Source organism: Lissotriton helveticus, chromosome 1_1 (assembly GCF_964261635.1).
Source record: "Lissotriton helveticus chromosome 1_1, aLisHel1.1, whole genome shotgun sequence".
NCBI classification, from domain to species: Eukaryota; Metazoa; Chordata; class Amphibia; order Caudata; family Salamandridae; genus Lissotriton; species Lissotriton helveticus.
Genome location: NC_136057.1, coordinates 1,005,968,546 through 1,005,983,995, shown reverse-complemented (window position 1 = coordinate 1,005,983,995; position 15,450 = coordinate 1,005,968,546).

The following is a 15,450-nucleotide window of genomic DNA, read 5'->3' as shown; positions in this document are numbered from 1 at the left end:
TAATCCTTTAGAAGATATGGACACTGTGATACCTGGCGATATGCATGCAACTGTGGTTGCTAGTTTGGTGGGTAGATTTTCATGGCAGAAGAAAATATTTTCGAAAGACCTGGAGGTGTTCTTTGGATCTCATATTGCAATGTGAGCTAGAGTTCATGGGGCTGACACAGCCCCAAACATTTTTTTTAGACTTCAGATCCCTTTGAGACATCCCAAACATTGATTTTAGACTTCAGACCCCTTTTCAAAGTTATCCACAACAACAAGGAGCATAGAGGGAATTCAGGACATAGGTCGCCCTCCACTCATAAAGTCATTTCAACAATCATGACCTAGTCCAAATAGGCACTCTTTTCAATTTCTTTTATCGATGCACCACACGTTGCAAACAATTACAACCAACTCCCCTCTTTTAAGGATGATGGGGTAGATGGTACATCAACGTCGTGCCTAACTTAAAAAAGCCCCGTCCCTTTGTAAGACAGTTGTGATACCCAAACAACACACACCCAAGTGTCTATGTGGAAAAAATGTGTGTGAGCGAGATGGCACCTCACGGGCGCACCACCATTGGGGAACCTGGCAGGTACTCACCAGGATTGCCCTGTTTTCATCATTGGTACCATCAAGCTTTAAATGAAAATGTGTCCAAAACCAACAAAACAGGTGTTTGTGAGACAGTGCAGTGGAAAAACACACAACACACAATAGTGTAACACAACATACAAGATACAAACAGCACAGATACGGAAATTTTTATTCTAGTTTTCTCATGCTGGTTGTATGATAAAAAAGCGAGTGCAGCTACTACTATCCAGCCATACTCTACTTAACGACTTGTTTCATTGCTATATAGTTTTGTGGCAATTTCTTCAGGGCATTAACTTTATAGCCACTGCATTGGACACCCAGTCTTCACAACTGTCAAAATACAAAAACATAAAACATCAAATTCCTTTCAACCTGCCTTGTAAAATACCTCCAACCCCTACTGTACAGAAACACCATAATTTGTAATGTTTACCCTCAAGTGGCCACTGTATCTCCTACCAGCCACGAGGTCAAGGATAAAAACATGGCAACTAACTCCTTCTGTAAGTTGTCTCCGGTCCTCTTCGTTTATTTAACTGAAAAAGACAATGCAGGCATAAAACCTGGTCACATGTATCCCAGTGGAGTACCCACGATACCCATTCCAAATGTGCCCATCATTATTTCTAATACACACTATTCAGTAATGGTTATTCATTTCCCTTGTCTCTATTCAAATACAGAGCCTCTACAGAGCCTCTTCACCTTACTACCGTTCAGGCACAATTACAGCAAGTTTTTGTATAAGTATATCTTGTGCCCGTCTTTCTCCTTTGAGACGATCTATGCACTTCTTACGGCCCTCATTCTTGCACTCAGGAGCCCATTCAACACCCTTCCTCCAAATTACCGATATTAGGGCAACCGTCGGCGTTCACTCGACCCGTGTGTACTAGGCGGCTTCCAGCCGTTTATTTACACCTGGGATTGAGGGACGTCTCTCCCTGATTGGTTTCTCATCTCTCGCGAGATTCAAACACCGCCATTTTGGATCAGGACTTTGTTAGTCCAAGACGGAACTTCATGTCTATAAGCCCAAGTCTCGCGAGATCTCGCTACTTTCTAGCCTGGGGTCACAGAATTCAGACTTACAAAACTTTATCAAGGACACACTTCACTCGATCAAGGATCCTGTCCTAACGTTATATTAGCATCCCTCCTATTTGCGCTTATGGTGACTCCTCTCATAGTACTATTTCAGAGGATTCCCTCATAATGTGTAATATGTCCCGTATAAACCCAGACCTGGGGGAATCAATGCATTTCGTACTCCATGAACGAGGAATATATCAGTTCAATGCAGCCTTTTATACATTCCCCTGAAAACAGACGCTTCTAACAGTTTAGTATGTATTTTCTCATCTACTCCCATGAAACCACTTTTCATGGAACTTCTACCTGTGCTCAAAAACATTTTTAAATTTTTTTTTAGGTGCACTGGGTTACCCCGCCATAGTATTAACAGGTCAGAATTAGGCAGGTAAAACTGTACGCGCCTCTGCATCATCTTGTACACCTTCACCAACGCCAAATCGATCCATGTTTATATAAATATGTTGCGGTGGAGCTAAGTAATGTGAGAGGGTTTTATCAGCGTATCTTATTCCATTCCAACAGTTCATTGAGCCCCTTTTGCTCACTCTTCTCCTGATAAATCCACCTTGCCTCTTTTGTTGTAAGTAATCTTTCTACCGTCTGAGAGTCTCCTGTCATTTTTTCCAAGACTACCCAAGTAAATGTGTGTTTGTTGGTATAACAGTGTTGGACCAATTTTTTGGTTAGTTTACCAGATCTTATAGTACTGAGGTGTTCTTGAATTCTTGTTTTTATCTTTCGAGTTGTGAGGCCAATATACTGGAGGCCGCACTCACACTGCAATCTGTACACCACAGTTGCTGAATTGCCCCAAATACCACTCCTTTCCTGACTGTAACACTACGCTTGATGTTTTCCTAGAGAGTGGACACACTGAACAAGTTCCACACGGAAAATGGCCCCTGGGGATAGTGTTCCTTCCCAAATCTTTGGCTGTCTGTACCCGTGTATGTACTAACTTGTCCTTTAGATTACATGATCTTTTAAAGGCAAATCTCGGGGGCGGCATCTTAAAGTCCTTATTAGACAGCAACGACCAATGCTTCCGGATCGATTGCCGGATCTTCGTGGCTAGAGGATCAAATGTTATAATGACAGGAACACAGTTGTCTTTCTTTTTAGAATTTGTTTCTAGAAGGGCACTTCTGGGGGTGTTTAATGCCCTCTTTTTCGCCTGTTTGATGACCTTCACAGGATAATTCCTGTCTTGTAGTTTCTTACTCAGGACCTTCGCCTGCTCGTTGTACCCAGCTGTGGTTGAACAATTCCTACGATATCGAAGGAACTGGCCCACCGCCAGGTTGTCCCTGAGTGCCCTGGGATGGTATGATTCATAGGAGAGCAGGGCGTTCCTGTCGGTGGGTTTCTGGTGGACCTGGGTCTTAAGGCCTCCTTCACTTGCTTCAATGTCCAGTTCTAAATATACAGGCGACTCCCGGCTGTAGGACCATGTGAAGCGGAGGCTTTGGTCCTGCCCGTTCAGCCAATTCAGGAAATCCAACAACGCGGATTCTTCTCCGGACCAGACGCAGAGCACGTCGTCAATATATCTCCTCCAGAGGCGTACATGTCCTCTGAAGGGATTGGTGGAAGGATAGACGACGTGCTCTTCGAACTGACCCACATAAATACAAGCCAAACTCTGTGCCATCGTAACCCCCATCGATGTTCCTGTAGTCTGTAAAAATAGCTTGTCTTTATAACTGAAGAAATTTCTAGTTAAGGCTAGTTCAATGCATTGTAGAACAAAGGTTTGTGGGGCGTCATAAAACCATTCCTGTGCAGCTAGAGCACGCGCTGCTGCTACCAGCGCAGCATCTTGGGGGATACAGGAATACAGCGACTCAATGTCAATGGTGACTAGAATTTCTCTTAAAGGGTCAAATGTCATTTCACCCATTATATTCAGGATATCCATTGTATCCTTCACAAAGGATTTTTGAGTGCTAACCGATTCTCGCAAGAATAAATCATCGAACTGTGATAAGGGTTCTAGTACCGATTGGATCCCCGATACGATCGGCCTACCCGGGGAGGGACAGGTGGGCTTGTGTATTTTGGGTAAATTATAGAAGGCGGGGGTCCTGGGGTTGTTGTTCACCAGGAACTCCGCCTCCTTAGATGTTATTCACTTTTTTTCTTTGGCCTCACAGACCATGGCCTTTATAATTTTCAGTAATTCCGGTGTGGGATCTTTTTTGAGTGGTTGGTAATTTGCGCGTACATTAAGTAATCCATAGATTTCAGCTTCATAGTCGCAGGTATTTAGAATAACTACTGCCCCGCCCTTGTCAGCGCTTTTTATAGTCAATTCAGAATTATTCTGTAAGCTTTTTACTGCATCCCAGTCCAGTTTAGACATATTCTTGAAGCTCATGTTTCTCTTGTTGGTCTCAAAATGCTCGATGTCCTCTAGGACCTTTGATTCAAACACAGCAACTTCTGGACCTACAGCCCCACTGAGGGGACAAAAAGTCGAGTTTTTTTTTGCAATTGAGCTAGAGTTCATGGGGCTGAGACAGCCCAAACATTTTTTTAGACTTCAGATCCCTTTGAGACATCCCAAACATTGATTTTAGACTTCAGACCCCTTTTCAAAGTTAGCCAGGAAGGAATGGGTTGTTCCGATCTATTGGAAAGCATGGAACACGAGGTTGAACAATTGTTGGATATTTCTTTTGATGTTGTCATGTCAGCAACCATGGCTAATGGAGCCTCTATTATGGCCAGATGCACTCCTTATTTAAAGGATTTAAACACTGATTTAGCTCAAAGAACAATAGCATTGAGAATGCATTTTCAAGGTTCTAGGCGTTTGGGGCTAAAATTAGGGGATAAGCTACATCACATTTTTTAAAGAAAGAAAACATTCTTTCTCTTTTAGATAAGTATCATCCAAGTCATTAAAATCCTCAAAGTGGAAATTTTCCTTGAGAAAACCTTATAGGAGACAGCAAAGTCATGATCAATTCTCCAAGAACCAGGGATAATCTTCCTTGTTTCAATCCTTTAAGAAACAAAAACAGAAAGTGAGCTATAAGAATCAGTGCTCCTGACTATGCCGGGGTTAGTAGAAATGGTGGGTAAGCATTAAAGGTTGGAGGGCAAGTCCATGATTCTTCTCAGAATGGTAAACAATAGCCACAGAGAACTCGGTCCTACGGGCAGTCAAGACAGGCTATAGGATAGTGTTTTAGACCTTACTGACATCTTGAGGGATCAACTCGATTCCCAGAAATTCCTGCAAAAAGAAAACACATATGGAGAGGATCTCAGCCCTAGTGGAGAAAGAATCCATTTCTCTGGTTTTGAAGAAAAAAATAGGGTTAAGAGTATACTCCATTGTATTTTGTTCAGAAAGTGACAGGAGGGTTTTGCCGTGTGATTGATTTGAAGAAATGTAATGCATTTGTCAAAATGGAGACACTTCTAAGCGTAATTCCTTTGATGCCATTAAATCATTTCATTACTCTAGACCAGATTGAGGCCAGCTTACAGGTTCACGTAGTGAATGGCCATTTGAATAATCTGGTGTTTAGTGTGGGGAAACATCACTGTCAATTCATGGTTCTTTCTTTTGGTCTAAAGTCTGCACAATAGGCATAGTCCCAGTGATTGCCTACCTTTATCTACAGGGGAATCCCGTCTTTCCCTACCTGGTTGATTAGGTACTAAAAGCTTTTTTTCAACAAAGAGACCCTTTGCATCTTGGATCAACAATGATAATAATCTTTGCTGAGAACGTGGGGTCTGTGTCCTCTCCTGTCTCACTGTGGGAAGTATTTAAGACGGTCATTCGGGCACAGGCGCTGTCATTAATTGGGTACGCTAAGAAAAGCAGGAATGAGGCAGTAGTCCGCCTTGAAACTGAAATTGCTGAATTGGAAAGTGCATTGGAGTAGAATGTTACCCGAGATGCGCTCCATGTTCTCAGTCTCAAGCAGCTTGAGTATCGGACTTTAGTTACCGATGCAGCTAGGACGATGAGTAGAGAGCAACAGGGGCGACTGTATGATGTGGGCGATAAGGTTGGGAAACTGATTGCTTGGCTGGATAGAAAGGAGAGGACAAGTCGTGTGATTCCAGTGATTGAGAGACCTGATGGCACGCGAGCGACTGAACCTGTTGACATCGTTGAATGCTTTGCTGAATATTTCCGAGACGTATATTCCCCAATATCCAACAGGCCCGAGGAGGACTCTCATTTATTGCTATGGGACATTGCATTGCCTCGTTTGTCGGAGGCGGACAGGGACTTCTTGGATGCTGCGCCCACGGTTGACGAGGTGGCTCTCACTATACGCTCTATTCGCTCCGGGAAAGCTATGGGCCCTAATGGTCTTCCAATCGAACTTTATAAGTTGCGCCCTGACACGCTAGCGCCATATCTCCGTGATATGTTTTTAGCATCATGAGAAATTGGCTCCCTTCCTCGTGATCAGCGTCTTGCGACCATTGTGGTGATCCATAAGGAGGGGAAGCCACGGGACCTCTGTGCGTCTTACAGGCCTATCTCGCTCCTTAACGCTGAACCTAAGATCCTAGCTAAGCTGCTCGCAAACCGCTTGATAACAGTAGTCAGTGACCTGATCCATCCGGATCAGTCTGGTTTCATTCCAAATCGCAACACAGCATTGAATTTGCGACGCTTGCATGGTGTTCTCGCGAGGGCGACGACGCTGCGTGAACCGGCCATCTTGGCGTCCTTGGATGCCACGATGGCCTTTGATACAATCGAATGGCCATATCTCTGGGCTGCTCTCGCAAAATTTGGTTTTGGCTCTGGATTTATTAGTTGGGTAAAACTTCTGTATGAGGCACCATTGGCACAGGTTGTGGTAAACGTCCGGGTCTCTGGGCCTTTGTTCTTGGGAGAGGTACGCGGCAGGGTTGCCCTCTGTCCCCACTTCTCTTTGCCCTTGCCTTGGAACCTCTTGCTGCCTGGATACGGTGGGAGCCCTCAATGAGAGGCATATACTGTACCCCGGACTTTGAGGACCGCATATCGCTTTATGCGGACGATATTTTGCTGTACTTCACGTCGCCTCAAAAATCGTTGAACGTTGTATTTGATGTGCTTAACTCGTTCGGAAGAAACTCCGGCCTTGTCATCAACTGGACTAAATCTCACATATACGTACTCGCCGGTGGCATCCCCCACCTGCCGCGTGGATGTCCTATCCAGGTGACACAGACGGGTTTTAAATATCTGGGAGTCTTTATAACATTGGACCCTGTGGTCCGCTACGAACGCATCTACTTCCCCCGCTTCAACGTCTACGATCAGACGTGGTGGGTTGGCGTAAATTGCCGTTATCTCCCTTAGGGCGAGCAGCTCTTTTTAAAATGATGTCCTTGCCGCGGTTTTTATATGCACTCCAGAATACATTTGACGTAATCCTGGCGAGGTACTTTCGAGAGGTGGAGACCTTACAGAGGCAATTGATATGGGACGGGCGTTCACGTATCGCTCTTCCAGAGTTAACGCTTCCCTGGTATGACGGCGGTATTGCACTTCCGGATATCAGGTGATATTATTGGGCTTCCCAGCTTGCAGCAATTAATCATGGGATGTATGGCCCGGCATTGAATCCAGCGTTTGTTATGGATAGATGGCTACTACCGGGTGGCGATTATAATAGGGCGCTCTATTCTGGATCTCCTCGCTCAAAGCTTTCGGGACCCACTAAGATAGCAGTACGAGTGTGGCATTGTGCGACTGCAGCCATGGGCTGGAGAGGTCAACTAACCCGCGCGACTCCGCTTTATGCATCTGAGAGACTGGGTTGCCTGTGGAGAACGAAAGGATTTGAGAAATGGGATATGATTGGTATCAGTAAAGTGGGTGATCTCTAGGTTAAGGGGCGGGTAAAGACTTTTGCAGAACTGCAGATGGAATACAAACTAAGTGATAGGGAATACTTCCGCTATGCCCAGGTCCACCACGCGCTGAACTCGGTCTTTCCCGTGGGTAGCAACATTCCGGAATCTTCCCCCCTCGAAGATCGTATATTAGATGGTCATGTGCCGTATAGCACCATTTCTCTGATCTACAAGAAACTGATCAATGATCGCTCGAGCTTGCTCGAGCACCTCAGGGCGATCTGGATTGCAGATGGTATAGAATTAGACGACGAGGACTGGCAATCAGTGATATCCTCACCCAAGGAGGTCGCGATCCCGGCCCGTCTCCGCTTGGTCCAGCTTAAGATCTTACATCGGATCTATGTTACCGGCCCCCGCTTAATTTGTATGGGGTATTCAACGGATGGCTTATGTAAGCGCGGTTGTGGTCTACTTGGTACCTTTCTCCATATAATTTGGTAATGTCCTGAGATGGTGCTTTTCTGGAATCGCATACATGAAGTGATGAATGAGGTGACGGGTGTTGCGGTGTTACCAGAGGCTCGGCATTGTCTATTGAATGTATGGGAGCCGAATGACTATAATGTGTCACAGATGCGATGGGCAACCCTTGGTAATATGATTGCAAAGAGAGACATTGCACAGCTGTGGGGTTCCCAGAGGCCCCCCACGGTTACGGTCTGGAAGGAGAACATGGACTGGTGCATGTTTAGGGAGAAGACTGTGTATGTGGCACGAGGCAGACCCAGAAAATGGGGGAAAACCTGGAGCCAATGGAACTCGTACCGGGGAGACATCTACACGCCCCCCTCACGGAGATATCAGATCCTCCCCAGTCCCCCTGACCCGACATTCCTGGCATTTTGTAGCATTTTTGCTTTTGACTTTGTGTTCCCTGCTTCCGGCCCCCGCATCTGTGTAAAACAACTCCTGTATCGTATTGCTGTACACCTCCCGTCCTCCTTGAACACACGCCTGATTACTGTATTACTGTTTTATTGCCTTGTTTGTTTTTCTATACAATAAAAAGAGTTACAAAAAAAAAACCAATGATAATAATCAATTGATTAAGATTTCTGCTGAACATCCCCATACATCAATCCAAACCCTTGAGGGATCTAACATTCATTGAAATAAAGTTTCAAACTGAATTGGGGAAGGTTGTTCTTTCAGAAGTCAAATTGTTCATCTTCAGGATTTTATGCAGAAATTGATGAGCAAGCAGGAAGCTTCAGCCAGGCTGTAGATTCAAGGATAAAATGCAGGTTTGTGTATTGACAGTACAATGGGCCAGAATAAACCTCCTCCCGCTGTTGTGGCACATTTACAATTTCTGGTCCCCGGAATTAAAGTCTTTATAGTGTCCAGTAACTATGTCATTCAAGAGTTGAAATGGTAGTTAGCTGTGGGAACTCTCTCCCTAGTAGTCATCATGCATCCATAACCGTCATTAATTCTCACTACAAATGCCAGGCAACTATGTTCGGGAGCTAATCTGAACCAGAGATCACGTCACTTCAAGTGGTCCACAGAGGTAAGCATGAGATCATCAAACTGGAGAGAGCTGACCGCTGTAAGATACTGGATTATTGTTTTGGGTGTGTGATTGAGCACCTCAAAGAATAATAACACTACCTTGTCAGGGTGAACCCTGAAGTCACTAAATTAACCTGAGCTCAATCCCAGTGCCTATGGCACAGGGCAGAGAGGCTTAACTGAGGGCAATATGTTATGTATTTATCCATACTAATATTATAAAGAGACAGCCCAAACCTTTGAGGCAGGTAATCTCAGTAACCCCAGCACCAATCACAACACCCAATACAGCATTGGAAAGGGCAGTTGCAGCAGAAGGACATAGGCTATGCAGACGCCCACCATATACATTAAAGGTAAAAGAACCGTGCCAGCAAAGTAGTCCCTTGTGGGCGTGTCTGTGTTGTGCTGTGGGCGTGTGCTGGGGGCGTGACAAACGCTGGGGGGGGCGTGTGCTACGTTCCTCCCTTCATGCCATGTGGGTTGTACATACAAAATAATCATATCGTGTGCTGTGGGCGTGTGCTGGGGGCGTGACAAACGCTGGGGGCGTGACAAATGCTGGGGGCGTGTGCTACGTTCCGCCCTTCATGCCATGTGGGTCGTACATACAAAATAATCATATTGTGTGCTGTGGGCGTCTGCTGGGGGCGTGACAAACGCTGGGGGCGTGTGCTACGTTCCGCCCTTCATGCCATGTGGGTCGTACATACAAAATAATCATATCGGAAAAATAATACAAGGCTCACATTCGCAGCTTGCGCCGGGCCTCAACCGAAACCACACAAGAATGAGCGTGTCTGTGGGGAAAATTACTGCAGCGTCTCCGGCGCGCTGTCACTCAACTGTGTGCATAAATTAATTTACACACAGCGACCAAAAAATGCACGGGAGCAACAGTGTTCAATGGGCGTCTGCATTCAGCTGGAGGTGCGCCAATTACGCAATTGTGCTGCATCAATGGGCGTCACAAACGACAGTGGGCAAGGCAATTGTGGATTGCACGGGAGCAAGGGGCGTACACAATGTGCGCGGCAATCGGCAGCCACCAATCGCCACACATTCTAAAAATAGAATACCAATCGCGCACTTGGGCGTATGCCTTCAATGGGCGTCTGCGTTCACCTGGAGGCGTGGTAAGTAACCATTCGCTCGACTCCCTTGGGGGACTGCCCGTTGTCTCACACATACTGGGGACTAATGCAGTGTGTGCACACTGCCGCGGCATTGCTACGGTGCTCACGCGGGGGCTCAAGCCACTCAGCTTAACAGCGGGGATCACAAAGCTTTGCATACTGCTCCGGTGCTCAGGCGGGGGCTCAAGCCACTCACACTAACAGCGGGGAGCACAAGCTTCGCTTATTGCACGCGCAGGCATCGCAAGCACGCTGTCACGCACTGAAGTCTCAGCGTACACAGATTTACAACAGGCAGCCTTCGCATTTACCACTGCCAAAATTGCTATGGTCTGGCAATGTCGAAAACCAATTTATTATCCGTCCCGATTCAACTGAAACTACAAATGTGGTATACCGTGAGATCTTACAATAAATTTTGCTTGACTATTACAACCCTTTGCACACATTCTATTTCAGCCACGGACAACGTCGGGACGGGCTGCTAGTGCAGTAATAAAATTAAAACACCAAAACAGTGAAAATCAAATTAGAAAAATAGAGTACATTTTTTTTCATAACAAATTTTATTCATTTTTAAAGGCACAAAATCGGCAATGCTCGACACATATATTACAAATAACAAGCGATATAGAGATCATGTTTTTGAATTCCAGAACAATTTGGCCTGTGAAACATCAGGCCTATCAACTGACAGGTCGCACAAATAGAGTACATTTTAATGAACAAAATGAAAAAAATGACTAAAACCCAATAAGGAGAACCAGAGATATGATTTTTACATTTTTAAGTAAAGATAGCACCAAAACGCAATAAGTGCCAATGATAGTCTATGGAAACAGTAGACCAGGACCTAGATGCGTTTTCAGGCTGACCGTGATGGAGCGAGGTAGGATACACCAAGCAGGTTCCTCCCAGTCAAAGAATTTACCTTCCGAATTAGGAGATGAGCAGTTTGGGAGAGAGGGTACTCCATGGCATCAGCAATGGAACATTCTCCCGTGCCAAACTCTCGCTATACCCACCTGATTTAGGGGGCGGTGGACCTTAACTATGTTAGCGATGGAATCTGCTCCATCTCCATCACTGATATAATTCTCCGACAGCCTGATGGAGTATGGGGGGTTGGAGTTTTGGCAATTTGATCGCCTTCCCACTATAGAGTGGCCGGTTGAATGGCCAGTTTTCACTCTCCCTTACTACAGTGAAAAACTTGATGGTAAGAGACAGTTAAAACTTTCAAATAACCCCCAGACCATGGGAACCTACTTCCATGGTGTGGGGTTCATATCTTTTTTCCCCAAAAAACAAATCCCATCTTGTGATTTTGGTTTTGAAAAAACAAAAACAGCTAAACGTTTGAAGGGCGGCCATCATGTTTGATGAAGCTGGCAGTCATACGTTTAATACATTGACACAGTCGTTAATTTGTAAAATTCGTCAGGAGGCAGCAAACATCAGCCAATTTCTCCAGTTAGCGCCGCCTAAAACACAATAACTACTAACCATGAAAGTGGGGTTAGGATGTGGCATAATGGTCAGAGCTGCCAACCTCGGAGCTGGGGAACCAGCTACGAGTCTCGGCTTCGACTCACATCATGTGATTCTGGACAAATCACTTAGTCTCCCCGTAAAAGAATTGTCCTTAACTGGTATGCATTAAAAGTGCCAGTCTAGATGTTTAAGTGCCAGTGCTGAGCACCGGAAGCCACTGGCTCAAATTAAGCAATGCATTGACAGGAACTGCCATGCTGGTGGCCCCTGCTCATGTTATGAGATGTCCTCAGTGTAGTGGGCATGTCTAAATGTGGAAAATAGGGACACCATCAGGGCGATGGAGTCTTTTGCTCTGTTGCCCTGACACAAACACATGTTCTGAGATCTAAATCTGTCACGTAGTTTTTAGGTCTCGGCCTGCGAAAGACTGCGCACATGCGCAGTCCAGCTGGCGAGATTTAATGAGGTAGGGTATTATCTACTAGCGAGGTTAAGCCCCACCCCTCTTCTCCATTGGCTGGAGTCCTAAACGGTGGCCAGCCATTGGAGAAGAGGTCCTAGTGACGTTTTTCTCGCTAAGCCCTGTCCTTTTCAGACTGGGCTCCTTGACTTACTGCTGCGGTAAAAGGTTTCTTATCTTCTTTATGGGGCCATCTGTTTCGCCCCATAAATAAGATAAGGAACCTTTTACCGCAGCAGTAAGTTGGCAGACAAAGAGAAAATGACGACGTCACGGCCAACGCTTGTTACTGACAGCGTTACTCTCTAACTTTCAAGACCCACCCACCCTTTGCGCTGCAGCCCTTCCACCACCCAAAGCTTCCGATTTGGCTGGTCCTATTCACTTCCCTTAAACTTTTAGTGCCCCCATTTTCACTTGGAGTGCACCGCCCCCCTCACCTTCAGCACCCAGTCGCGCCCCACACTCCGGATGTGGAACAGGCCCTCCGCCTCCTCAGGGCTGAGGCAGAACCTTGCGTTGGAGATGTTGATGCCGCCAAGCGCTGGATCAGTGCAACGCCCCCCTCACCTTCAGCACGCAGTAGCGCCCCTCGCTCCGGATGTGGAACAGGCCCTCTTCCTCCTCTGGGCTGAGGCTGAAACTTGCATCGGAGATGTTGATGCTGCCAAACACTGGATCTTGCGGCCCTTGTGGTAGGTAAGGCGGCAGCGTCGCGGGTGGAAGACAAAGCAACGGCTCCGGAAGCCTCGGAGGGGCCCCTTCCCACACAGAAGACACAGGGGGCCGCACAGAGGTGCGGGCCCGGGCAGAGCTGGGGCTGCCTCCTCCGGGGCCACACCAGCGGCCGCCTCACCCTCTTCTGCTACGGGCATATCTGGCGGTCCACGGTCCTCTCTCGCCACATGACTCTGGCGCCCCTATCACTTCACACATAACTCTTCTCTCTTTCTCATGCACACGTACGTAGACACGCATTTTCTCTCTCTTACAACGTGCACACTTTCAAAACTCGCGCACACACACACACTCTTCCTCAAACGCAGTCACATACTCACTCTCTCCTGTACAGTCCATTTATCACTCAGTCACTCTCTTAAGAGTGCTTTACATGCATAAAGGCAAGCGGGCATCCCCTTAAACCACAAACATCCTAGCACACATGTACCAGACGGTCTGGCACAAACCGTATAGTTCTCCACCGCGTCACCTGTCCTGGGCAGGTGCTGTTAAGAAATAAATAGCCGCCAACAGCAGAGACGGTGATAATATCTATTAGTATGTCCGCAATACGCCAAATTGGCAGAGGCAGTTTCCTAGTAATGAGAGGCTGGAGGTCCTTCGATGCTGATAAAAACAATGAATTGGGACTACAAAACAGAGGCTTGTGGGTGGCCGTGATCGGAAGTGTCGTGTCCCAGCAAGGGATGCCGGGAATGGGAGCAGTATCTGTGTGCATGTGGAGGAACGAGAAATCAAAAGAAAAGCAGCATGACAGACAAAGGTGGCCCGCGGCAGTGACACCTCCCGGAGAGACCTTGCCTTGGTGAGAGTGAGCCTGTGGTCCTTCCCAGTAATACTTATGTGGAGGCCTTCCCATGTGGGGTGAAAAATGAGGAGGGGGGTTTGGAGAGTGACAGCCCTCTGAGGTGAGTGCTTTGGCTGCCTGAAGAGTGACAACCTGGGAAATAATTTACCCTCGGAGGTGAGAGCATCAGCGCCCGAGAGTTAGCCCGCCTCCACGTGGATTTAGAGCCTTGTACTGAGGAGGGGGCTGAGGCCCCCGTTGACATGAGAACCTTAGAGAGGGACCTGGGGAGGGACATTTCGCACCCCAGAGACACGTTCCCTTGAGCGGTGAACCCAAGGGGTTCTGCAGAGGGATCCCCACCTCCCCCAACAGCTGTGCCGTGGACATGGGGCTTGGAGGTCTTCAAACTTTTTTTCGGGTCCACACCCCCGCCCAACCCGATTTGTTTTAAGTCTGTGGCCCCTCAAACTTTATGATAGATAGTGGCTGTAGGCCAAGACTGTTTGGATTAGACTGAAATAGAAAGTCGCTGTGGGTCATGACTGGTTGGACTAGGCTAAGCGTATTAAATCATTGGGGGAGGGGGCACGTAAGCAAATGAGGTGTCAGCGCCTCCTTGGTGCCCCGGATGCTTCTTCACAAGTAATTTTTTAACTACATTGGCTCTTGGGATTATGCTCTGTGGCTGTCTGTGTGTGCGTGGCTCTGTGTGCGTGGCTCTGTGTGTGTGGCTCTGTGTGTGTGTGTGTGTGTGTGTGGCTCTGTGTGTGTGTGTGGCTCTGTGTGTGTGTGGGGGGGTGTGGCTGTGTGTGTGTGTGGCTCTTTGTGTGTGGCTCTGTGTGTGTGTGTGGCTCTGTGTGTGTGTGTGCGGCTCTGTGTGTGGCTCTGTGTGTGTGGCTCTGTGTGTGTGTGGCTCTGTGTGTGTGTGGCTCTGTGTGTGTGGGGGGTGGGTCTGTGTGTGTGTGGCTCTGTGTGGGTCTGTGTGTTTGAGTGCGGCATTTGCGAGAGATTAAGCTATCGGCATTGTAAATGACAATGCCATTTAGTTATCTGGTTTCAAAATTAACAAAAAATGAAAAAAAAAATGTCATTTACAATGCCAATAGCTCTAACTTTTGCAAAGGCGAGACTGTTGCATTGTAAATGCTTGTTATTATTGAGCTCAAAATCCTCCAGTGGGCAAGCCTGAAGCTGTACCCAAGGAAGTGCACCGAAAATGGAGACAGCTATGACTGCTCCTCACTCATCGCAGCCTACTAACCCTTCTCCCCTAGGCCTTTGACAGAGCTGAGAAATTACAACAGGATTCTGGGAATGTCAATCCCTTTATGGTATCTAGTATGGGAATGCCATCCACTTTATGGCCACAGCAGGGTGGGTAATACTTTCATTTTCAAAGTTGTTCCAGTCGTGAAGGCGCAAACCACCCCAAAAGTAATGAGTGTGACGAGAAGGCGAAAGGCTTAAGAATAATTAAAATTACAGGTAAATAATCGGGGAATCGGTGAAGGTGGAAATAGAAATCATCTGGTGAGGCATAATTATCAAACAAGTAACATTGAAATCTACAGTTTACATTTTCTGTACAGATTTTAGGTGAAAAAAATGCGTCACGTACGTGTGAAGCGTACAGGGACGTTTCATGCTCGCTGGCCTTTTGTTCGAAAGGAAAGGGTTCCTTCTGTAAGATGGCCTCCATGGCGACGCCTCCCGTTGACACTCAGCTGACCGCAGCCAGT